Source organism: Malania oleifera, chromosome 1, assembly GCF_029873635.1.
Source record: "Malania oleifera isolate guangnan ecotype guangnan chromosome 1, ASM2987363v1, whole genome shotgun sequence".
NCBI lineage: Eukaryota > Viridiplantae > Streptophyta > Magnoliopsida > Santalales > Ximeniaceae > Malania > Malania oleifera.
In genome coordinates, this window is record NC_080417.1 from 11,460,053 (window position 1) to 11,488,006 (window position 27,954).

The following is a 27,954-nucleotide window of genomic DNA, read 5'->3' on the forward strand; positions in this document are numbered from 1 at the left end:
TAAGAGGCACTGTTCATAGGTGGGGTTAATTTTGTAACCCTTCTCCTAGTGCAAGAAGTTACTTAACAAGCCCTTCTGTAGCAGCTTATTCTAACGCAACAACCTATTCGATGTCAAAAGCTAAGTCAATAGCCATGAAGAATGGTACCAAATCAAGGCAAATTGTGAATATTAGATATGACCTCAAAATACAGGGGTGAAGGTCAGCTAGTGAGATGATGGGGAATAAGTTTCATCATCGAGAGGGGACAATCTAGATCACCAGGTAAGACCCTAAGAAAATTTAATGGCTATTAAAAAATATGTTAGAAGATAATCATATACTATTTTACTATATATTAATATAATATATTAATTATTACTTAAACATAATTCAATTTTAGAATAAAGAAGAATAACTGTTTATTAATTTAAACAAATATTAAAAATTTAAAATACTAGTTTAATTAAATAATTATTTTAACATAAGTTAATCTATGTTAGCTTTACCATGATCCCAAAAGGGGGGAGGGGTGAATTGGTATTTTCAAAGATTCATATCCTAGGTCAATCCCCTAACAACAATATTAAACAACCTTACGGTCAATCTAATGCAGATAAATCAAATCAGTTTAAATATGCAAGAGAAATTAAGTCGCATGATAAAATCAACCAAGCATACACCAGAAAGCTGTAAATAAGAAATAACACCCATAAATGTTATCGAGGTTTGGCAAACTGTCTACGTCATCGCATTGGCTAACAAGCATAATGATTACCATTATAAGACTCATTTAACAGATGTAGCAGCACCTAAACAATCAGGTCAATTAGCACATGACTGACCTCAATCTTTACAAACAATCCTTACCAGACTGGATTACCGCCCCCTCAGGATACGCCTGGAATACAACAATATTTCTCAATAATGAAACCGGTACAGTGATTATGCTTCTCAGTAAAGTAGATATGTACCCAATCTAATCAATACACCACCGAATGATATAATGAAATAAACTTAATATGGTCAAAATGTCTACTCTCAAATATTTATGCAAATGTGGCAATCAGTGCGTGAGAGTGAAAATGATGTGATCTTTATGTCAAAATAATGATTTCAATTATACTCCACAAACAAAGATACTAGCCACACTTCAGATATCTCAACAAATGATTTTTCTCAAAGTATAAGCCTCAAGAGATATTCAGATTTTGTTTGTAAAAATGGTTTGATCTTTGTGTACAAAAGATAATGCTAATCAAGGAATATTGTAATAAAGATCTTTAGAACATAAACAAATATCTCTCCAAGTATTTTTCTCAAAATGAAACACATGAGATATTTGAAAATGATTTGAAAATATTTTTAACAACCAAAATCAAATGAGAATTCCTTAAGATATTGCAATAATAATGCCACACTCAGAAGTTCAAATGAAGTTTTCTTAGGGAAGACTTATTGATAAAGTCTCCTAAGAAAAACTTGAGGTCTTGCTCTTAAACAAAATAATCTCAATCAATCACAAATTGGAGAGAGCAAACCTTTAAAGTAAGAACACTCAATTCATACTTACAAAGGGATTTTCGGTAATATGACAAGGTAAGTATGAGTGTAGGATACTTGGAAGTGAGTATGAGAGATTTTGGATTTCAGAGGATTTTCACTAATCAAGTTTGCTAATTTCGTGCTAATTTTTTAAATGAGGGGGTATATATAGACTACCCCATAATTATAACCGTCCAGGACACATAAGGTAAAAAATTTAACACAATTAATCCTGTTTAAAAAATTTAATCGCGGTAAAAATAATTTGCTAACCTGAGAGCACCGGTCGACTGGACTTGAGGTTTGGTTGACCCAGTGATGAAATTCAGTCGACCAAACAAGGGTCCCAAAGGTGATTATTCATTTTCGCGCGGTTCAGTCGATCGTGTGGATTTGAACTACGTGGTTCGGTCGATCGGGCGGTTGGCGGAACCCACGTAGGGATTCTGTCAACCAGGTGGTTGGCTTAAACATTAAGTGAGATCGACTGTATGGTCAAACATTTGACCTGGAGTGAGTTCGGTCGACCAGGTGACTTGAACTGGCAAAGTTCGGTTGACTGTACTCATTGGTCAAACTGTTGACCCAAATCAGTTCGGTCGACCAAGGGATATAGTGCTCTCAAGTACGGTCGACCGAACATGTATTTTTCATACATTTTGGTTCAAGTCCCTTATATATAAACCCTATTCATGTGAGCATATATATTTAAAGCATGCATGAGTGTCCTAGGGTCATTCTAAGTCTTTTTCGTATGAGCTTACTTATCATATCATGCATGTGATACATTTAATTATACAACCCAGATTCTATTTACTATTATAGACTCATATTAAATAATGAATTGAAATACAATACAAATAAAGTCTTTAGGATCTTCAACCTCTACTTCTTGTGCCATCATATTGATTTGCCAATTGTATACTTGCACATATCCTCAGATAGCCATCAAATACAACAAGTATTTGTCATTATCAAAATCGGATGTGACTTATAAGGTCAACAATATAATAATCATATTTTAAAATATAAATTAAGACCAAGATTTTTTTTTTATCAAAAAATAACATAATATTATTTTCTACTTAATAGAAATATCTAAATAGTAATTAAAAATAATTAAATTGATAATAAAAAATTAATCATATATTAATTTATTATGCATTATAATCTATTAATTATTAATAAAATATAATTAAATTCTGGAATGAATAAAAAGAATTATCTATAAATTTAAATTAATAATAAAAAATCTAACAATTTTAATTTAATTATTAATAATATTTTTGACATAAAATAATGTGCTATAAATATACATCAATCACAATATTATTGTTAAATAATAAATAATAATATTATATTATTTTAATTGATAGAAATATTTAAATTTTAATTATAAAAAAATATAATTATCATTTAAATTTTAAATTTTAAAAATATTAATATTTATATTTAAAATATAAATATAAATAACTATATATTATTTTACTATGTATTATGACATATTAGTTATTATAATTCAATTTTGCTTGAACAAAATCTATTTACTAATTTAAATTAATATTAAATAAATTAAAATTTTGAATTTAATTAGTAACATTTTTTTATTAATTTTATATGATGGTAATATGTTATAAATTTACTGTGACAATCCGAAAAATTTCGTCCAATTTCTTTGATACTACCTGTAATAACCTGAATATTTCATATTATAATAATCACTTATAAAGACAACAGAAGTCCTCAAATGCTAATTACCAGAGTACTAATTATCCCAATATAACAATATCATTTCCAATATCATAATTAACACCCCTGAAATTCTAAATACCTTAAAAACATAATTTAATAGAGATATATTCTAAATAAAACCTTCTATTTCACCCACGCTTCACTTTGCTACTTTGATCACTGTTATACTCCATATGACATCTGAAAAATATTAGATAATCATGGGGCGAGACACCTCTCAGTAAGACAGAATAAATTATTATCAGTATGTGACAACATGAGTTTTAGTGTTGTAAAAACACATCCAATAATTAACTTAACTTTTTGAGAAATCATGTAAAACTGTACTCACACCTATATATATTTAAAAATACTTACTTTCTTCTCAAAACATGTTCTCACTTAATAAATTTCTAACTATACGTAAATTCACATATATGCATAAAAGAACCTCCCTGAATGGATATTCATATAACATCATGTAATCACCCCACATGATTGGGTTGTGTGACTCAAAAATGGGACTTAGCATTGGCTGACCTACCACCAAACTAAGTCAAAATTCCTTATCTGCAATACGATTTGCCTACCGCAGTCTGGTCCAGACTCCATGGGCGATCTACAACACTTCGCAGGCCAAATCGACTTCCATTACCAACACTCTTTCTGAGTAGTGTGGTTGCACTGACATATCTCTATAGCTACGGTACTGAACTTATCTCTGGTCCATCAGGGTTCTTAAACTATATAATGCAATTTATATAATATTATATAACAACAATATAACGACCTCCTTATATCCTGCCAACTTTATATTGTAATTTACATAATATTATATAATAACAACATAACGACCTTCTTATATCCTGTCAACGTTATGTTGCAATTTTCATGATAAAAATAGTAGCATGATCTCATTTTCACAACTCGGTATAAAACTGTCATATCTCACAATTCCATAGTATTCTCAATATTTCCATTAATCAGTATAAAACCACATTCTCTGTATACAGTCATAACTCAATATAAAATCACAACTTTGTATATATTCATAACTCATTATAAAATTCATACTCATTATAAAGTCACATTTATGTATAAAATCACAATTTCACTATATAATATCATAAAAGGGATTCCAATTGATTTAATTCTGCAATTATAACAAATTGTTCTCATACCACACAATTTAAATGTTTATACCATAATATAATAAATTGCTCAGAGAAAATATATTTTTGTAGGAAACAAAGGTCTAATCATTTCCATAATTTTATTTAACTCACAATATACATTTTTCAGGAAAACGAGAAATGATTACCCTACTCACTTTGGTTTTCTCCAAATACATATATAATAACTAAACAAAACATCATTTCCTTATGCCTAAATTATTTAGAAAACCTGATATAATCAAATTCTCGCAGTTTGATTTAATTCCAAAATATTCCTAAAAATATGATATTATCAAATCTCTGTAGTTTAATTTAATTCCAAAATATTTCCAAAAATATGATATAATCAAATCCCGACAATTTTATTTTAACTGAGGCATATTTTAATTAACATAAAACTAATTAAATTCACATATTTAAATATAATCGAACATATTTTAAAATAAACAGACATAATTTAGTCCTCTTAACTTAGTCTTGGAGTGGTGCCTACGACGTTCAAACGATGAATCTACTCCAGTTAAAATGTTTAGAAGCGAAGCTGGGGCTGGGATATGGTATTTATTTTTTGATTTGACTTACAGACAGAAAGAAATTAAAGAGAGAGAGAGAGAGAGAACCATGGGGGCTGAATCCAATTTCAATTGAAATTGGTTCTTTAGGATACTTCCTGAAGTATCCTTAAAAATATATATATATATATATAATATTAATATATCATATTATTAAAATAATAATTCTTTTAATTATTTAATTAATTAATTTTATTTATTTTTGTTTTTATTTTTATTTTTTTTAAGGATCACTACATTTTACTGTCTTCCTTTCCTATAATATGCATAATGCTTCTCCATTAAAAGGAATTAATTTTTAAACATTGTCTAGTTAATTTTTCAACATTTATGTATACTAATTATGTTTATATACACTTATAGGCATATTATTTTCTGGGGCGTTACATTCTCCCTTCCTTATAAAAATTTCTTCCTCGAAATTTGCAACATATATCTTTGAATAAAACCCTCTGTGAACACAACGAGTTTGAGTTGAACCTGTAAATAATTTTATCAAGAATTGGTAACTAACACGAACCGATGTCCTATCCTAATACCCCTTGTCTCAACACCAACACTCAACATCTTTAATTCTCATTTCCAGTTCCTCAAAGATCTAATACCAACATAACCTTTCTCTCTCAACAGATAATATATTCTGGATCATTCTTTAAAAATAGTACCAACAAAATTCAGTAACGACATTACAATACGGTTAGGATCCCTAGTAACCACCCCCTTATTATCCTCCAACCCCAAAATGAAATTCCTTTTGCATAAATAGGTATTTAAGGCTTTTATTGTCTGAATACAGTTCAAGTTTGTTTCCATATAAGTATGAACGCTATAATTTTAATACAAACATAATAGCAGCTAAGTCCAAGCCATGGGTTGGATAATTGCGCTTGTGAGGCTTTAAGTGTCATGATCCATAGGCAATCACCTTTTCCCTTTTACTTCAATATACATTCCAATCCATTCATGGAAGCATTTAAAAATACAACATAACGATCCTCATTATTTGGAAGAGTTACTGTTAGAACTATTTTTAATCGATGTTTTAATTATTGAAACTCTTATTCACATTCATCACTCCACACAAATTTTCTTTCCTTTCCTTGTCAACTCAACTAGTGGCACAGATATTCTTGAAAAATTCCGCACAATCCTGTGATAACACCTTGCCAAACTCAGGAAGCTATGAATTTAAGCCACATTTTTAGGGGTTTCCCAACTCAATACAAGTCAACTCTAGAAGAATCAATAGATAATCATTCTTTAATTATGACATGACCCAAAAATTTCGCACTAGTTGTCCAGAACTCACATTTCCCGTTTAGCATAACTAATGCTCCCGTAATGTCCGTAAAGTTAATCACCAATGTTGTTCATGCTCTTCTTGAGTCTTTAAATACATCAAAAATCATATATAAAAATTATAATAAATTTATCCCAGTATGATTGAATGACTTGATTCATCATATCCATGAAAATGCAAGGTGCATTGGTAACCCCAAATGGTAACACAAGAAACTTATAGTGATTATACTATGTACTAATGTCCGTCTTTGGAACATTTAATTCCCAAATCTCAATTGGCGATAACTTGATTGTAAGCCAATCTTTAGAAATTTTGGGATTTTTCCAATTGATCAAATAGTCCACCAATTCTTGGAAGTAGATACCAATTCTTAATGTAACCCAATTCAACTTTTAATAATCATTGCATAGCCTCAAAGACCCCTTATATTTATTAGCAAATAACACGGGTGCAACCCATTGTGATACACTAGATCGAATAAATTCCTTGTGAAAGAAATCTTCTAGTTGCACTCTAGGTTGTCTTAGTTCAGCTAATGTCATTCTATATAAAGCAGTTGATATAGACTCTATTCTTAGCACCAAATCAATATTAAATTCAATCTCCTTTTGGAGTTAGCCCCAATAAACCATATGGAAAAATATCTAGAAATTCATCACCTATGGTTAAAGAAGTTTGAGTTTCATTAACTTGTGTATTTTCTTTCATTGCTGTTACAAACCCCAAACATGTGTCCAAATTTCATCTTTTCACAAGCACTTAAGATATCAAACATGAGAGCTTGTTAGTTGGAAAGAAACCGTCACTCTATTTGGATCTCTGAGTACTGTTTTCTTTTGGAAACAATCAACTAAGTATATGATATATAGATAACCACTCCATTTATAGGATTACATCATAATTCACAATATCCATGTTAATAAGTCAACTAGGAAGTCATTCCCACCAATATTTAAAATGCATGTTTGCATATTCTGTTTATATATATAATCTTCCCCAGTACAATTGGTTTATCCGCAAAATAACTCTTAACCAAAACCTCATCATCGAATTCTAGTTCAACTATTGAAACACAAGGAAATGGTGCATCTCCATGACCCTCGTAATAGATGCTTCATTTTGTAACATTAGATTTAAGGATATATAAAAAGAAAACTTACCAAAACTAAGGTATCCAAAGCCTTTGTTATCGTGCATCACCTCACTAAAGATTTTGGAAACCTCTGGTACGAAAACATAGTTGTAAGGCAAAGAAACTTTTTTTACATGCAGTGATACATGATCATTATCCAATAACTTTAATTCTTCATTACAATCCCTCAAAACTAATGTATGCGGGCCTTCATAGACTTAGGTTTGGAAGATAAGGAAACTGAATTAAGCAAACGCATTAAAAAAAAAAATCAATTTCCTAAATAACCTAAAATCTTGCTTCCTGAGCAATAGTATCCTAGAATTTCGAAGATTTGCCCCAAATGCAGTGGTTCAACAATTTCAGTAGCAACATCCTCAACTACCCTTTACTTACTGGTTGATCTCTCTTTGACCGAAAGGAAGACTTCTCTTCTAATTAACAATGTTTCAACCTATAGAACAATACTCATTCAGAACCATTGAAATTTCCACTTTGCCTCCCACCGTTCACTAAATTTAAATAACTGGATAGGACCTCCTTCCAACCTCGAAATAACTGTTTTGCGAATTGAGGCACAACTACACTCATCTTCTCCAAACCCACCATCACCTGCTACTCTTGCAAGAACTTTTGCTATTCATTTATAAACCCAACTCTATAAGCTTGCCATTCTAATTTTCTTTTGTCCCCATCCCAGTCTTTATCTCGCTAACTTTTTGTAATGAGTATTTTTCTTCAATTTTCAAAAGCGAAGGCAAACATTCCCAAATCCATCTAACCACCAAATAAGGGAATCTAACTCCATTAGATGCAAATCTGGGTTTTCTCCTCCAAGCAAATAAAACACCCTATCAAAACTTTTTCACTTGCAAATTGAATGGTTCTCTTTCAATCTGACACTATTTTGTGGAAGTTTCACTTCCATACTATATATGTGTGCTTATTTATTTGAATTCTAATTCCATACATTAAAGAACTTTGATAATTTCCAACAAAATTTTTCCTTAGCTCATCAACTTAATATACTGGATTATCTTATTAAATAGATGCAAGAATTGTAACTTTCAAATCTGAGATGACTGACCCGACTGATCATGGGATGAGTCTTAAGACACCTTATGCATCAGAGTCATTTTTACATATTGATATTCCCTTGGGTGTTGCCTACATTTTTATGGGCTAGTAATATGATTTCTTATTGTAGGATCTTATTACACTCACCTGAATTAATTATTCTCATATCCTTTTGGGTGTGTCCCCATTTAATTTAAAATTATCCCATTATTTTTGCCTCGTTTTCTTAAACCAATTAAAAAGATCCTCACTCTTTGAAATTTTAAATTCATTGGATGCTTGACTCATGGGTTATAAGAATATTTTCTATTTCTCTTTTGCTCGAACAAAATCTACATTTACTTCCATGACATTTTTATGGCAACCTGGAATTGAATTTGACCCTCTACTCTCCTTAGAAAGTGATCTAAGGACCCATGGCTAACTTATGGAAAGGTTGAATATTTTCCTTTAAGCACAAGAAATACGAGAGAGAATAACATACACCAAAAAACTATAACTTTTCAAGAAACCTTAGGATAATCAGTATCCACAAGGACTTCACCATTAAAGAACCCTTGGGATTTCTAAGCATCTAAATCCGAAGGTAGCCACTAACATTATTTCGTTGCTCTTAGATCCATGCACACTAAATTATAAGGAAACCATAGGGAACTAGGAGTACACCCTAATGTGTAAAGGTGCAAACATTCCAAAAATGCACAAAATTCTATTTCAAATATTTTATTTTTGCAAATGGTAGCTCATTCCTTGCAGCGACTATTTATACAAGGTAACGAACATAGTGCAGCATTACGGGAGAAAAAAAGTCAATGGTTTGCCGTGACTTTTTCGAAACTGTCGGCTGTCCTCCTAGAAAAATTCATAGAAAACCCTCGATGAATTTCTGCTTTCGGCTGCAAAACAAACTCCAAAATTCCAATTGCTTGTTGTATTTTACTCTGCTACGCATCCTATCTTTGATCGCTCTTACCACACCTAGTCTACCCATTTCTATCCTCATCCTACTTCATACCTATACTCTGGTAATAATCAACCCCAGAGTCTAGAGAACTTATTCCCTAAGCTCTGATACCAACTGTGACGACCCGAAAAATTCCGTCCAATTTCTTTAATACCACCTATAATAACCTGAATATTTCATATTATAATAATTACTCATAAAGACAGCGGATGTCCTCAAATGCTAATTACCAGAGTACTAATTATCCCAATATAACAATATCATTTCCAATATCACAATTAACACCCCTAAAATTCTAAATACATTAAAAACATAATTTAATAAAGATCTATTCTAAATAAAACTTTTTATCCCACCCATGTAAGAACCTGAACCGTGATATATGGGTTTATTATGTAAAAGAGGGGTAAAAATGGAATTGTGCAGACTTCGCCGACGAGGCCATAATTCGTTGATGAAGGTAGAAGGCTTCTCGTCGACGAAATTCAAAGGCTTGTCGACGAGGGAATGCCGAAAGGTTCATAAAAATTGAAAATATCAGGTTCGTCGACGAAATCACTGTCTCATTGACGAAATTCCTGAAAACGACGCCATCTCGTCGACGAAATCGCTCGGGTCAAAGGCCTTTAAAAGATCTTTTGGGGTTGCTTAGTTGCTAAGTTTTGGAAATCTCGCTCTCTCTCTCTCTCACTCTCTAGAATTCGAAGCTCTCTCTCTCTCACTCTCTCTCTCTCTCTTCAATTTCTTCGCCGTTTGTCACCTGATTCGCAAATCCAAAGTTACTGCAAGGATCAGTGAAGGATTCTCTACGTTTCTAGCGGATCAGAATCTCGTTTCGAGCGATTTCGGGTTTCAGGCTAAAATCGAGGTAAGGCTCGATTTTTATTTTTGATTCAGTATATGTGTAGTAGTATGGATTGTAAGTATGTATTGTACTGTGGTTGGTAGGTTTTGGAGTCTCAGTTCATAGTTTTTGGGACTGTAAAGTTCGTAGTTGGAATTTGGGTTAAGGTAAGGGGATTCTATTTATATCAGTTTATTTTTGAAATCAGGATCGGTAAGCTTGTAGGCTACGATCGTATGTATGTTTTGGCAACTTATTTGGGAAAATCTATCGGATAAAAGTGCGGGATTTTTGGGTTACAGTTTTTGGGAAAAATAAGGATTTCGAGGATCATCTCTACTTGGTTTGGAAAATGGTTAGTTACGTTGAAACTGTGTTATTGAGGTGACCATAATCCATATTTGCATAAACTGTATACTTGAATTTGTAAACGATATGATTTTTCGAAAACCAAATAAGTGTGGTATGTATGGTTGTATGTATTTGTTCCAGATATTTGTAAAACAGTTATGTGACGGCTTAATACCGTACGCTAAAATGTATAGGAACGTGAGTTCCAAAATGATTCTAGGGATTTGTAAAACAGCCATGTATCGGTTAACTACTGTAGGCGAGAGTGGTCGGCTCTATATCCGGGGTGTGAAATATCACCAGTATATTCCAGCTAGTCACCAAAGGGTGTGCTCTACACCGTATGTAGCAATGTAATCACTGTGGGCCTGAGTCGTTGCATCTTGGTTGCGTATGTAGCAATGTAATCGTTGTGAGACTAGGTGACCCATGTGTAGTTGCGTATGTAGCAATGTAATCACCATGGGCCTTGGTCGTCGCAGCGTAGTTGCATGTGTAGCAATGTAATTGCTGTGAGACGAGGTGACCTTGTGTAGTTGCGTATGGAGCAATGTAATCACTATTGGGCCTCAGTCGTCGCAGCATAGTTGCATATGTAGCAATGTAATCGCTGTGAGGCGAGGTGACCTTGTGTAGTTGCGAACTAGTGTGACGACACTAATTGTATGTTTTGGGTAACGTATGTACTAGAATGGTTTTTGTGAAAATACTGGAACTATTTGTAATTGTATGAAACTGTATGAGAATGTTTCGAAATGTATCGTATTTTTAGTGTTACAAAGTATGTAAAATAACACTGGTATTTTACACACTGATATAACCTGCTTTCTTCCTTACTTAGAGGTATCTCACCCCGAATGTATGTACAATATTTTTCAGGTCCTTCTGGTAGCCGTATTTAGCATCCTAGCATTTGGAGGTAGGGGTGTCATTAACTACTGCTAGTACCAGTTAGGTACGAGTTTTGGTATCCAAGTTGTCGGGATGGTTTTGTAGACACCTGGGGTATGTTTGGTATTATGGGAATGTATATCCTAGTTTGTATAGACTCTGGTATGACACTATATGTGTATAAAAAGACCGTATTCCGCTACGTAAATTGATGTGTGTGGATGTTTATGTGTATGTGTATAAGGCATCCGTTCACCACATGGGGTCGAACCACCTTTTTGGTATTGTATCATGTATGTTTTTATTGATACAAAGATAGGTTAGGTTACTACATTTTTCACCCCCGGGTTCCATTTTCAGGTTCGGGGTGTGACAACTTGGTATCAGAGCTAACTAGGTTGTTAGGTCTTGTAGACTTGGTTAGGAGTATTGATGTGTACATACCAGAGTATATGATGTAGAAAATGGGTAGTGTTCGTTGAGGGTTGTTATGTTACTAGACCAGGATTCGTTGGCGGTATTCCGTGTTTTTCCTGGGATGACGATTCCAGTAAAGGCAGGGCAGACCATTGACGACTTTCATGTTGGTGTGACGGGATAGGCTTAGATCTGAGAGAGTAATAGTTGACAAGATTAGGTATAAGATTTTGTTAACTGTGTACGATGTAGGAATTCTAACCGATTCCTATTCTATTTTCAGAATGGAGTCTAAGGATAATAACTTGGAGAGTGGCTCCGAGGAGATGGTAAGCGATGAGTCTCCTTTTGTGTCCCGTGACTTAGCGAGATAGGTGATCCGAGAAATTGGGCGGAGTGTTAGGAGATGCGAGAGCTCTCCTACTAATGTGAGGTGTACCATCAAGAGGTTCACACGCATGAACCCTCTGACATTTATGGGAGGACCTGATCCGATAGTGGCGGAGGACTAGGTTGAGAAGATCGAGAGGATTTTGGAAGTCCTCCACTGCACTGAGAAGCAGAATGTCTTGTATGCTACCTTTCAGCTGATTGGGGATGCAGAGCGATGGTGGACGATGGTGAGTCTGCTTGAGAAGCAGAGAGCTGGTCCATCTGGTATGACGTGGGGCCGTTTCAAGGAGGCATTTTTCAAGAGATACTTTCCAGTCTCCACTTGGGATGCGAAGGCTGGTGAGTTTTCAGGCCTAATGCAGGGAACTTTGACGGTGCAAAGGTATGCTGCCAGATTTATCGAGTTATCTCGATTTGCGTCATACTTGGTTCCAAATGAGCACGAGAAGGCTCGGAGGTTTGAGAGGGGTGTGAGGAAAGACATCCTCCGTCTTATGGGGATGCTACAGATCCGTGAGTTCGTTGTCCTGGTGGATAAAGCCACCATAGTTAAAACCGAACTTCGGGGAGATGAAGTAGTACAAGATCAAAGAAAGAGGCCAGTATTTTCTGGTCCTTGGAGTGGTCCTCGGCAGGGTCAATGGAAGAATAAGAAGAACTACAGCTCTGGTTATCAGAGGAACACCGAGCGACCGAATTCTCAGGGGGATCCATCCTCCGCACCGTGTGCCAAATGTCGTAAATGGTATGATGGCGAATGTCAGCCATTTTGGGGTGTTTGCTACAACTGTGGCAAGTCGGGCCACATGGAGAAGAGCTGTCAAGAACAGAGGAGGATTATGCCCGCATAGAGTCAGAACCATGGGAGTAATCAAATGCCTCGGGGGATCCACCAGGCGACCACGGCCCCGATAAGAGTATATTCACTTACTCCAGCAGATGCGGAACACGCTGGAAACGTGGTGACAGGTACCATGTTATTGCTTTCGAATAGAGCTGTTGTTTTATTTGATTCGGGGGCAACCCATTCGTTCATATCTACTAGTTTTGTAAAGTTGTGTGAGGCGGAAACTTGTGTGATGAATGAGATGTTGTTTGTGACTACGCCGACTGGGAGTGTAACGATTTGTAGTAAGATGTTAGGAAGCTGCCCAGTTGTGATTCAGGAGATACTGCTACTAGAAAATCTTGTAGTATACGACATGTCGAGTTTCGACATCATACTGGGAATGAATTGGTTGTTCTCCAACTATGCAGTGATTGACTGTTGTAGGAAGGTGGTAGTTTTCAGACCTCCTGAGGAACAGGAGTACGAATTCATGGGATCGTGTGTGCGTTCGACGCCACAGATGCTATCGGCATTATAGGCAAGGAGGTTACTCTTGGATGGTTTTCAGGGGTACCTAGCTTGCGTGAAGGAACCAACGCGGGGTTAGTTAAGACTTGAGAATATTCGGGCGGTCAACGAGTTTCTGGACGTGTTTCCAAAAGAATTACCCGGTTTACCTCCTGATCGGGAGGTGGAGTTTGCAATAGAGTTATTGCCTGACAAGGCACCAATCTCTAAAGCTTCGTACCGGATGACTCTAGCAGAATTTCAAGAGTTGAAGGAGCAGTTGCAAGAAGTACTAGACCAGGGTTTTATTCGACGTGTTTCACCCTGGGGAGCTTCAGTATTATTTGTAAAAAAGAAGGACGAGTCGATGAGTATGTGCATTGACTATCGTGAGATCAACAAAGTGATGGTGAAGAACCGTTACCCTTCACCTCGTATAGATGATCTTTTTTACCAGTTGCAGGGCACACGGGTCTTTTCAAAGATCGACTTGTGGTTAGGATATCATCAGGTGAGGATTAGAGCAGAGGATGTAGCGAAGATAGCTTTCCGAACCAGATATGGCCACTACAAGTTTTTGGTTATGCCTTTTGGGTTGACGAATGCTCCGGCGGTGTTCATGGATCTGATGAACAGGGTTTTCCATGAGTACCTAGATCGATTCATAGTGATATTTATTGACGACATTCTGGTATACTCGAGGAATACGGAAGAGCACGTGGAACATTTGAGGTTAGTGCTACAGATTCTGCGGGAGAAGAAGCTATATGCTGAGCTGAAAAAGTGTGAGTTCTGGTTGAATCAGGTCACATTCTTAGGCCATGTGGTGTCTGAGGGTGGTATCTCTATTGATCCTAGCAAGATTGAAGTTGTGGTCGATTGGGCTAGACCGAAGAGTGTGTAGGAGGTCCGAAGTTTTTTGGGACTGGCGGGTTACTATCGTCGGTTCGTGGAGGGATTGTCTAAATTGTCCGGACCTCTGACACGATTAACTAAGAAGGGAGTAAAGTATGACTGGACTAGTGATTGCGAGCAGTGTTTTCTCAAGTTGAAGCACCGGCTGGTTACTGCTCCAGTATTGACCATTCCTTCAAGGGATGGGGTTTTTGTGATTTATAGCAACGCTTCCCTGAAGGTTTGGGATGTGTGCTTATACAACAGGGTAAAGTGGTAGCTTATGCTTCTCGAAAACTTAAGGAGTATAAGAAGAATTACCCTACGCATGATCTGAAATTGGCTGCTGTAGTTTATTCCCTAAAGGTCTGGCGACACTACCTATATGGTGTTCAGTGTGAGATTTTCACTGACCACAAAAGCCTCGGGTACTTTTTCACGCAGAAGGAGCTAAATATGAGTCAAAGGAGGTGGCTAGAGTTAATCAAGGATTATGATTGCACGATTAGTTACCATCAGGGGAAGGCTAACGTGGTAGTTGATGCGTTGAGTCGAAAGTCAGAACGTGCAGCAGTAACTGCAGTAGTAGCTCAGCATCATGTTAGATGGGATCTGGAAAGCCTTGGCATGGAATTGGTGTCTGGTGATCATCAGGCTTTCATTGCTAGCTTGGTGGTCTAGCCGACCTTATTTGAGCATATTAAAGCCGCGCAGGCTAGTGATGTGGAATTAGCTAAGATTGTGGAGAAAGTGCAGCAGGGTTTGGCTGCGGATTTTAACATCTTTGAAAAAGTTGTGTTGAGGTTTGGGACCAGGCTGTATGTTCCAGGGATGATGATATTAAAAGGAAGATTCTGGAGAAAGCGCATCGTTCTCTGTATATGGTACATCCGGGTAGTACGAAGATGTATCGAGATTTGCGCGAGTCCTTTTGGTGGAGTGGTATGAAGAGGGATATTGCCCGGTTTATGGAGCAGTGTCTGACGTGTCAGCAGGTGAAAGCTGAACATCAGAGGCCAGCAGGGTCGTTACAGCCTTTACCTATTCCGGTATGGAAATGGGAGCATATTTCCATGGACTTTGTTACTAGATTACCTACAGCGCTTCATGGGCAGAATGCTATCTGAGTGATCATGGATAGATTGACGAAATCTGCTCATTTCATACCGATGAAAGTTGGTTGTCCTTTGAGGAAGCTAGCGAACCTATATATGCAAGAGATAGTGAGAATGCATAAAGTTCCAGTGTCCATTATTTCAGATCGAGATCCGAGGTTTACTTCTCAATTTTGGAAGAGCTTGCAGGAAGCGTTAGGGACGAAGCTTAATTTTAGTACAATGTTCTACCCCCAGACTGATGGACAGTCAGAGAGAACAATACAGATCTTGGAGGATATGTTACAGGCTTGTGTATTGGACTTCGGTGGTAGTTGGATTTAGTTTCTGCCACTAGTGGAGCTTGCCTATAACAATAGCTTCCAGGCTAGTATAGGGATGGCACCGTTCAAGGCTTTGTATGGTCGGAGGTATCGATCTCCTTTGTATTGGGATGAAGTCGGTGAACGTCAGGTTTTAGGACCTGAACTAGTGTAGCAGGCGTTTAAGAAAGTAAGTTTGATTCGGGAGAGGATTAGATCGGCTCAGAGTCAGCAGAAGAGTTACGCGGATGTTCGCCGCCATGAGATGGAGTTTGAGGTGGGGGGTAAAGTATTCCTTAGAATCGCTCCGATGAAGGGAGTGATGAGATTCGGAAGGAAGGGCAAGTTGAGCCTGAGGTACATCGGACCATTCGAGATTATTGAGTGAGTGGGTCCGGTAGCCTACAAAGTTGCACTACCCCCAACACTCTCGAAGGTTCACGATGTGTTTCACGTATCCATGCTAAGAAAGTACGTGTTGGATCCATCTCATGTTATTAGTTATAGTGAGTTGGAAATCGAGGATACTTTAGCGTATGAGGAAATACCTGTTCAGGTTCTGGACCGTAAAGTACAGAAGCTTCGTACCAAAGAAATACCATTGGTGAAGGTATTGTGGCGAAACCACAAGGTTGAGGAAGCTTCTTGGGAACTGGAAACGGAAATACGCCGAAAGTATCCGCAGTTGTTCTGAGTAGTACTTGGATAGCAAGGTGGTATGAGTATGTATGTATGTATGTAAACCTCTGTTATCATATTGTAGTTAGTGGTTAATCTCTAGGAGAAGTCCTGTTGTATTGTAAGCTCCCAAGACTGTGTATGTATGTGACCACGGTATTCCTCCGCCATAAGTGAGGGAATGTATGTATGTATCGTAACGGGGCTGCGTATAAATGGTCGTCGTATTCTCTAGAGGGTGTATGTACGTATCATAACAGGGCTGCGTATAAATGGCCGCCGTATTCTCTAGAGTATGTATGTATCATATAGGGGCTGTGTATGAACGACCGCCGTTTCACCTCAGAGTATGTATGTATGTAGTAGTATGAATGTGTTTGTAGTGAGAGATTGCAAATTTCGAGGACGAAATTTTTTGTAAAGAGGGGAGGTTGTTAGAATCCGAACCGTGATATATAGGTTTATTATGTAAAAGAGAGGTAAAAATGGAATTGTGCAGACTTCGTCGACGAGGCCATAATTCGTCGACGAAGGTAGAAGGCTTCTCATTGACGAAATTCAGAGGCTCGTCGACGAGGGAATGTTAAGAGGTTCAAGAAAATTGGAAATATTAGGTTTGTCGACGAAATCGCTGTCTCGTCAACGAAATTCCTAAAGACCTCGTCGATGAGGGCTCCATCTCGTCGACGAAATCGCTCGGGTCAAAGGCCTTTAAAAGATCTTTTGGGGTTGCTTAGTTGCTAAGTTTTGGAAATCTCTCTCTCTCTCTAGAATTCGAAGCTCTCTCTCTCTCTCTCTCTCTCTCTCTCTCTCTCTCTCTCTCTCTCTCTCTTCGATTTCTTCACTGTTTTTCACCTGATTCACAAATCCAAAGTTACTTCGAGGATCAGTGAAGGATTCTCTACATTTCCAGCGGATCGAAATCTTGTTTTGAGCGATTTCAGGTTTCAGGCTAAAATCGAGGTAAGACTCCGTTTTTATTTCTGATTCAGTATATGTGTAGTAGTATGGGTTGTAAGTATGTATTGTACTGTGGTTGGTAGGTTTTGGAGTCTCGGTTCGTAGTTTCAAGGACCGTAAAGTTCGTAGTTGGAATTCGGGTTAAGGTAAGGGGATTCTGTTTATATCAATTTATTTTTGAAATTAGGATCGGTAAGCTTGTAGGCTACGATCGTATGTATGTTTTGGCAACTTAATTGAGAAATCTATTGGGTAAAAATGCGGGATTTTTCGGGTTACAGTTTTCGGGAAAAATGGGGATTTCGGGTAGCATCTCTACTTGGTTTGGATAATGGTTAGTTGCGTTGAAACTGTATTATTGAGGTGACCGTAATCCCTATTTGTATAAACTGTATACTTGAATTTTTAAACGATATGATTTGCCGAAAATCAAATAAGTGTGGTATGTATGGTTGTATGTATTTGTTCCAAGTATTTGTAAAACAGCTATGTGGCGGCTTATTACCGTACGCTGATATGTATAGGAACGTGAATTCCAAAATGATTCCAGGGATTTGTAAAACAGCCATGTATCAGTTAACTATCGTGGGCGAGAGTGGTCGACTCTATATCCGGGGTGTGAAATATCACCAATATGTTCCAGCTGGTCACGGAAGGGTGTGCTCTACACCGTATGTAGCAATGTAATCATTGTGGGCCTGAGTCATCGCATCGTAGTTGCATATGTAGCAATGTAATCGTTGTGAGACTAGGTGACCTTGTGTAATCACTGTGGGCCTTGGTTGTCGCAACGTAGTTGCGTGTGTAGCAATGTAATCGCTGTGAGACGAGGTGACCTTGTGTAGTTGCGTATGGAGCAATGTAATCACTATTGGGTCTCGGTCGTTGCAGCGTAGTTGCGTATATAGCAATGTAATCGATGTGAGACAAGGTGACCTTGTATAGTTGCGAACTAGTGTGACGACACTGACCATATGTTTTGGGTAATGTATGTACTGTAATGGTTTTTGTGAAAATACTGGAACTGTTTGTAATTGTATGAAACTATATGGGAATGTTTCGAACTGTTTGTAATTGTATGAAATTGTCGGGATGGTTTTGTAGACACCTGGGGTATGTTTGGTATTATGGGAATGTATATCCTAGTTTGTATAGACTCTGGTATGACACTATATGTGTATAAAAAACCATATTCCACTGCGTAAATTGATGTGTATGGATGTTTATGTGTATGTGTATAGGGCATCCGTTCACCCCACGGGGTTGGACCCTCTTTTTGGTATTGTATCATGTACGTTTTTATTGATACAGAGATAGGTTAGGTTACTACATTTTCACCCTCGGGTCCCATTTTAGGGTTCGGGGCGTGACAACCTACGCTTGATTGCGCTACTCTGATCACTCTTATACTCCATATAGCATCTGAAAAAAATTGGATAATCATGGGGTGAGACACCTCTCAATGAAAGGAAATAAATTATTATCAGTGTGTGGTAACATGAGTTTTAGTGTTGTAAAAACACATCCAATAATTAACTTAACTTGAATTAAGAAATCATGTAGAACTGTACTCATACCTATATATTTAAAAGTACTTACTTTCTTCTCAAAACATGCTCTAGCTTAATAAATTTTTCTATATACGTAAATTCACATATATGCATAAAAGTACCTTCTTGAATGGATAATCATATAACATCATGTAATCACCCCACATGATCGGGTTGTGCAGCTCAAAGGAGGGACTTAGCCTTGGCTGGCCTACCACCAAACTAAGTCAAAATTCCTTGTTTGCAGTATGATTTGCCTACCATAGCCTGGTCTGAACTCTAGGGGCAGTCCACAACATTTCGCAGGCCAATCGACTTCCATTACCAACACTCTTTCTGAGTAGTGTGGTTGCACTGACATATCTCTATAGCTACGATACCGAGCTTATCTCTGGTCTATCAGGGTTCTTCAATCATATAATGCAATTTATATAACATTATATAATAACAATATAACGACCTCCTCATATCCTGCAAACGTTATGTCGCAATTTACATAATATTATATAATAACAACATAACGACTTCCTCATATCCTGCCAACGTTATGTAAATAGTAGCATGATCTCATTTTCACAATTCCACAGTATTTTCAATATTTCCATTTATCAGTATAAAACCACATTCTCTATATACAATCATAACTCAGTAGAAAAACACAACTCTGTATATATTCATAACTCATTATAAAATCCATACTCAATATAAAATCACATTTATGTATAAAATCACAATTTCACTGTATAATATCATAAAAGGGATTCCAACCGATTTAATTCCACAATTACAACAAATTGTTCTCACGCCACACAATTTAAATGCTTATACCATAATATAATAAAATGTCTGGGAAAAATATATTTTTGTAGGAAACAAAAGTAATTTAGAAAACAAATTGTCCATAATTTTATTTAACTCACAATATACATTTTTCAGGAAAACAAGAGATGAATACCCTACTCACTTTGGTTTTCCCCAAATACATATATAATAACTAAACAAAACATTGTTTCCATATGCCTAAATAATTTAGAAAACCTAATATAATCAAATTCCCGTAGTTTGATTTAATTCCAAAATATTCCCAAAAATATGATATAATCAAATCTCTGCAGTTTAATTTAATTCCACAATATTCCCAAAAATATGATATAATCAAATCCTGGTAATTTAATTTAACTCAGGCATATTTTAATTAACATAAAGGTAATTAAATTCACATACTTAAATTTAATCGGAAGTATTTTAAAACGAACTGACATAATCTATTCCCCTTACCTTAACCCTGGAGCGGTGCTTACAACGTCCAAACGACAAAGTCACCCCAATTAAAATGTTTAGGAACGAAACTGGAACCCGGATATGGTGTTCGTTTTTCGATTTGGCTTACAGATGGAGAGAAATTGAAGAGAGAGAGAGAGAGAGAGAGAGAGAGAGAGAGAGCGCGTTGTGGGGGGTGAATCCAATTTCAATTGAAATTGGTTCTTCAGGATACTTCCTGAAGTATATTTTAACATATATATATATATATATATATTAATATATCATATTGTTAAAATAATAATTCTTATTAATTAATTAATTTTATTTATTTATTTATTTATTTATTATTATTATTATTATTATTATTACTATTATTATTATTTTAGGATCACTACATCTTACTGTCTTCTTTTCCCGCAATATACATAATGATTCTCCATTAAAGGGAATTAATTTTTAAACATTGTCTAGTTAATTTTTCGACATTCACGTATGCTAATTATGTTTATATACACTTATATGCATATTATTTTCTAGGGTGTTACATTTACATTAATAACAAGATTATTTTTAATTAAAAATAATAATCTTATACAATTTTTAATATAAAATATTTAAATTTTAATTATAAATAACTAAAATAAATATTAATGAAAATTTTAATTAAAAATATTACTGTTTGAGTTTTTTTTTTTAAATATGTTTTAAAAAGTCATTTAATATCCTATAATAAAAGTAAGTATCCAAATACCACTTAGTTTAAATACAATCAAAAACCACTTATAATTTTCAGTATTTTTTCAATTCAACACTTATTAAATTAATCACCTTTTCAGAAAAGCACGTCTAAATGAGTGGTTTCAAATGATCCTCAAGTAGCTTAAAAATTAACCACAGAACTTGATGCTACAAATAGCCTTATAGGGACACTACCACTTCCTGAGCTCCCTAAAATATATATATATATATACATAGGAGAAAATCAAACTCTATTCTCCCCAATGGAGAGTCAAGAGGCAAACCATATTATTCAAGTGATAGGTTCACTTTATCCGTTTATTGACCACTTAGGGTGAACTCTCTCTCTCTCTCTCTCTCTCTCTCTCTCTCTCTCTCTCTCTCTCTCTCTCTCTCTCTCTCACACACACACACACACACACACACACACACACAAATAGGGCGTAACTGGATTGATAAATTGCTTTTTTAGCTTTTAAAGAGTTTGATTTTGAATTTTTTAGGAAACTTTTAAAAGTTATGGATTTTAGCTTTTACAAACTAAAATTTTAATTTTTTTTGTCTCGACAAAATATTCTATTCCATTATCATTTTAGTCATTTTAAATACTTTTATTCTATGTTTAGAGATATTTTGGATTTGAATTTGTATTGGATTTGAATTAGATGTTATATAAAATTGTATTGCAAATTATCCAAATCTACCTGAATTCAAAATTAAGGTCCGAAAATGCTCTCAAACACCATGTTAGATAACTTGCAATTTTTTTAAAAAGTTTCTCAAGCACTCAAAGGCAACTCCTTTTTTTATTTAACAACTCCTTTTTCACATGGAGGAAAATAATTTTTATAACAATATCAATCAAGCTATTAAAATTTTAAAAAAATTTAAAGTTCATCGAGAGCCTCTAATCAATTATTTAGTAGGTTTTCTCATAAATAAAGGAGGTTACTGCCTTGTTAGGGTATAGCCCCAAGGGCAATAATGATTGAAGCATATAACTTCATTATAGAGAAAGTAACCTCTAATCATAGGCTATTTGAGCAAAGGGAGTAAGCCTATCTAAAAGGGAGCAAGTTGAAGTCATAGTGAACTCACTTTTTTCTCTTATTATTATAAACCTCTAATATTTCTTTTTCTCTATCATACTATTGATTTAAGCATTGTGGATATTTTTTAGAGGAATTTCTAAATCCTGTCAAACTTGTTTTTTCTTTTGAAGGTGAATTGACATGTGGCTAGAAAAAAAGCCGCCAACATATTGCTTGATATATGAGTTAGGGGAGGAAAGAAGTTGCTTTTTTCTTACCATCTCCATTATGTCAACAAACCACGATACATTTCAATGCAACTAGAAATAGAAAATCCACCTCCATTGAAGAACTTCCTATGGTAGCTCAAGGAATCTCACACTATCAAGATGGTTCCCATGGAATTTTTTTTTTCAAAAACAAATTAAAGAAATGTTTGAGGAGATCCTCTAGCAAATGAAAAATTTGTCTCTTGCAATGAGTGGAGACTAGGTGGCAGCTACAAGTTGAGAGAACCCTGCACTTGGACATGGGAAGATTACCCTAACAATTCAAGCCTCCATTGGCAAGGGGAAAGTGTTAGCACTAGAGGAGTCCATGGGTAGTCTTGATACACAAGGGTGAGTACCAACTTGACCCAAAAGCTTAAGCCTATTGGGTCTTGGGCCAAACCATGTGTATAAGCATTCATCATTGATGAGCTCCTAAAATGCATGATTTTAAACCCTCATGTATCTTTGTTTATCCTCATTTTACTATGTATTTATCTAGAATTATTATTGTTCAGAATTGTGTAGGTTTGTTTGTCTTTTTAGGAAAAACAGGTTAAAACCATGGAGTTAGGTATTACGAGGAGCCAAAGAGGATTTAGAGGACTTAAAGCTCAAATCAGATGCTCAGCCAAGCTCCTGAAACTTCAGATAATCAAGGGACAAGAAAATGATGCTCGACCATATGGCGTGACCAGCAACACACAGGGGCGACTTAGTCTTCCACTACAAACTCCAAGGTTCAGATTGAGATCAAAATGCTGCAAGGTTCGACCAAGTCCTCGGCCAAGTGACTCTCCAGGGTGACCATGTCGAGATACTGAGACAGAACTAAGAGCAAAATTACTCTGATACCAATAATAACATCCACAATGTCATCCCTGACCCAAAGTGGGTACCGGGGATACTTGTCCATAAATACATATAATCTATGCAGCAGAAAACATAATATAGGTTGTTAACTTTGGTGTATTCTCAAGAGGGGGGTGAATTGGAATTTTAAAATTTATTCCTAAGTTTAGTTAATCTAACAACAGTATATTCGCAACCTAGGGTCTGTCTATACAGTTCCAAATGCGCAGATAAATAAAACGTGCAGAAATTAAATCATGTGCGGCATTCACAATATAACATACACGTGTGATAAATAAATTATGAAAAAATAAAACGCACACACGATATGTTATTGGGATTCGGCCAATACTGCCTATGTCCCCGCCTTTAGCTCGCAAGCCCGAGGATTCCACTAATGCTCATTTAACGGGGTGGAGTGGCACTGTTTACAACTAGGTTACTTGGCGGGGCTAACCTTAACCTACACCTTACCAAGATGGTGCAACTAGCTTTCCTAACCGGGTCTAATGCAATCCGAGACTATTCAACAGGGCTAGTCTCCCTTTTCAGGCCCATGTTTGGAATATAACAAGTGTGTATAAAATTTTGGGTATACAAAAATGCTTCTTGCACAAGCAGATATGTACCCTTACGCACAAGCACTAATCAATGCTCATCAATAATATAAGAATTATAAGCTCTATGCTCTATGTATGCAACCAACACTCATAATAATGACTTTATCTAATCAAGCACATAGTGTATTCTAGAACTATCTCTGAAACTATGTATTATTATATCTCAATCACAAGCTTAGGGTTTCAAAGATTACTACGAAGGGTATTCTAAATATCTCTAAACAATACTTTCTCAATATTCAAGCACAAGAAGATATTTAAAAATAAGCTAGTAAAAAGATTTTTGCACACATAAAATACAAGCCCAAATGAGTCTTGCAATAACAATGCAAAAACCCACTTAGCTATAGGATTTTTCCCATACAAGATTTATCAAATTAAATCAATGAAAAAATCCTTGCTTAACTCTCAATATGAAAATCAAATATCTCAAACAAGATTTTCAAAAGCTCAAGCACAAGAGATATTTTTGAAAAATAAGTTTGTCAAAAATATTTTTCTTCACAACACAAGACAAGCTTTTGAGTTTTGCAATGAGAATGCAAAGACTCACAAGCTTAAGAAGGTTTACCCAAAAAGAATTTATGAACTAAATCATTGGGGAAATCCTTTGGGCTTAACTCTCAAGAAAATTCAACAAAGTAATCACAAGTGTAAGAGTATAAGCTAGTGTAGGATCTCTCAAGATACTCTTCCTCAAAAGGATTTGGCAATAGAATGATCAAATGGATGAGTATATGGGTTGTGTATGAAGAAAGGGCTCTCAAAAATTCTGAAAGAATTTTCTTAATCTAACTCCCTAATCTTGTCTTAATTTTAGCAAATGATCTTATATATATATAGACATGAGAAGAATTATGACCGTTAGGGACATATTAGTCATTTTGGAAAAAGTTTAAGTGAGGTTAATAAAAATAACAGTGTTTTCAACCTCGATAATTCTCACCAACTCAAGGGTACCGGTTGACCGAACTTAAGGTTCGGTTAACCGAGTGTCACAGTTCGGTCGACTGTGGAGAAAGTGAACTAAGAAGATGGTCGACCAGCTTAAGGGTTTCAAAGGCGATTTTCCCAAATCCGCACGGTTTGGTCAACCAGTCTATTTTGAACTATGAAGCTCGGTCAACCAGGCGGTTGGCATTTCCCAACGTGGGGGTTCGGTTGACCAGGGCGTCGCTCATATAAACTTGTTTTGTGGACCAAGCGGTCAACTTGTTGACCCGGGGATGTTCGGTCGACCAAGTTATGCCTATATACTTCTGGTTGGTCAACCGACAGGTCAACCTGTTGACCCGGTGGGAGTTCGATCGACCGAGGAACTCAATGTTACTGAGTTCGGTCTACCGAACATGCCAATTTCAGCACTTTCGGTCCTTTTCTTTTTAAAATATTTTCCATATTCATATTATGATTAACTTTAAGGCAATAAGAAACATTTTCATGCATAATAGTGTCATATGGCCAAGCTAAGGTGTTCGTCGATGAGACTATCGCTTGGGCTTGTCAACAAGGAGATGTGACTCATCGACGAGGCCACGTGGACAACACACTATATAAGGCCAAAAGATCACTTTCTCCTGGAGAATTTCACATGCAATAGTTTCTCTCTCTAGAAAACCATCCTCCTCTGCCTTCTCTCTAGATTTATGGCCCGATTCTATGCCGGTTTGGCGATCGGAAGCCTCCACGTCACTTTCGGGTAGATTTTTTTCACATCTGCTAGAGTGATTTGTTGGTCAGATCAACTTGGGCACCATCCCAAAATTTGGGTAAGTTAGTTATTTTAAGTTTTATTAGGGCTTTTTTTGTGTTTCTAAACTAAGGAGAATATGTAGGGCAAGATAATACTGAAATTTGGTTAGGAAAAATGTAATTTCAGGGTGTTGTGCTAGGAACACTGCAGGGGTAAGGTTAGTTGTTTTGTGGGCTTCTCAGAAAGCCAAGTAAGGGGATAAACTAAGTCAGTAATTTTCATGAAATTATTTACCATATTACAACATTCATTTTCAGAAATTATGTATGTATTAGCACAATGTTTGGGAATACTGCAGTTGAATAGGAAAATGGATTTAATGTTATTTATCAGGAAATATGATTTCAGATCAAGTTTTATGTTTAAAAGTATTATTTATATTTGTGAGGCATGAGCGTAATTTCCATGAAATTATGTTATATCATAATATTATATTTTTCCCAAAATAAGCATGTTTTCTCAGTTTTTCAGGAAAACCATGAAAACCGTACAAAAAATATGATTTTATGAATATCATGTTAAACAGTACAAGAATTTCATGTTCATTATGTTGATACGCTGACGCAGATGCCGTGATTTTCATGTTATGTTATGCCGGCGCAGATGTCGTGATTCATGTTGGCTCAGATTCCGTAATTATGTATGATATGCAAGATTTCATGAAATATAAACATGTCAAACTTTATTATGATTATGAAATAGTTATGTACAAGTATATGAAACGTACTATATGTTACTAGAACTCGGATGGTTTAGTTTAGATTTCACAAGCACGGTACCGCAGTTACAAGTTCAAGTTCAAGTTCAAGTACAAGTTTATAGTAGTGCTACCATACATCTTATATAGAGTGTGGGAGATGGCAGTCGATGTGGCCTCATGGTAGTGCAGGCGCTCCCCTGGCAGTCCGGAGCAGGTGGAGCAGGCCCATCGTACTTACAGACTCATGTTTGTCTTAGCGTGGTCGGCCAACTATTACTAGGTCCTGCCTCAGGCAACACAACCCAATCATGTGGGGGTAATACATGACATCAACTAACTATCCATCCTGGGTATTATTCATGTATTGTACAGTTATATAAGATGATTTTCATGTATAGTAATTTAATACGTTATATCATGTTATGAGGTATCATGTTTTATTCAGATACGATATCAACAATTTTTACCAAATTTGTTTTATGTACTGATATTATGTATAACATGAAAATACTCATGTTACCACACCTGGTGTTAGTTTATTTCCCTTACTCAGAGGTGTCTCACCCCAACTTACTAACATTTCAAGGAATCCAGCTAGACAGGCGGACCAAGCTCTGTGTCAGTAGAGGCAGTTTATATTTCCCTAGTGGGAGGGTGAGTTACTGAGTTAGGGTCAGATGATTTTTGGATTATCATTCTAGTTTTATATTTTTGGTCTTTTGGGGTGTATATATATATATTTAACCGATTAGTAGTACTCTGGTATTATAACTATTGGAAGATATATATGTAATTTATGTTTTTCGCTGCTTAGGTTGCAGAGTTGTTTTAAGGAATATTCCTAATACCCATGGGTCCAGGTTGATCATGTTCTATCAACTGAACAGGATATCAGGATTATTATATTAAATGTAAAAAAATAATTATGGTAAAATAGGCAAGTCATTACATCTACATTCTCCCCTCCTTATAAAAATTTTGTCATCGAAATTTGCTAATCGACACTTATACCATCAACTGAAAAACAAACAACTGAATCTTTATGAATCACCCTCACTTATAGTGGAGGAATACCGTGGTTACATATACAGTTCTGGGAGATTACAATAACCAAATCAAAACTCTCCCAAAACCACTTAACATAAATAAATAAATAAACCATTACATTCTGATTTACAAATAATTATAGTCAACTAATTAACCTACATAAAAATCTGCTTACATACAGCAAATCCTTACCTGAACCATTACCTTTTTTTGGCAAATGTTGGGTCCCACTAAATAAATGTGGGTACTTCTGACGCATTTCCTCCTCTAGCTCTTATAAGGCTTCCTCAACTGCATGGTTCTTCCAAACTACTTTTACCAGTGAAATCTTTTTAGTGCGCAATTCTTGCTCTTTATGATCTAGGATTTGAACTGACACTTCATCATATGATAGAGTATTTCCAATTTCCAATGTCTCATAACTTATTATATACGATAGATCTGGGACGTATTTCTTCAACATAGACACAT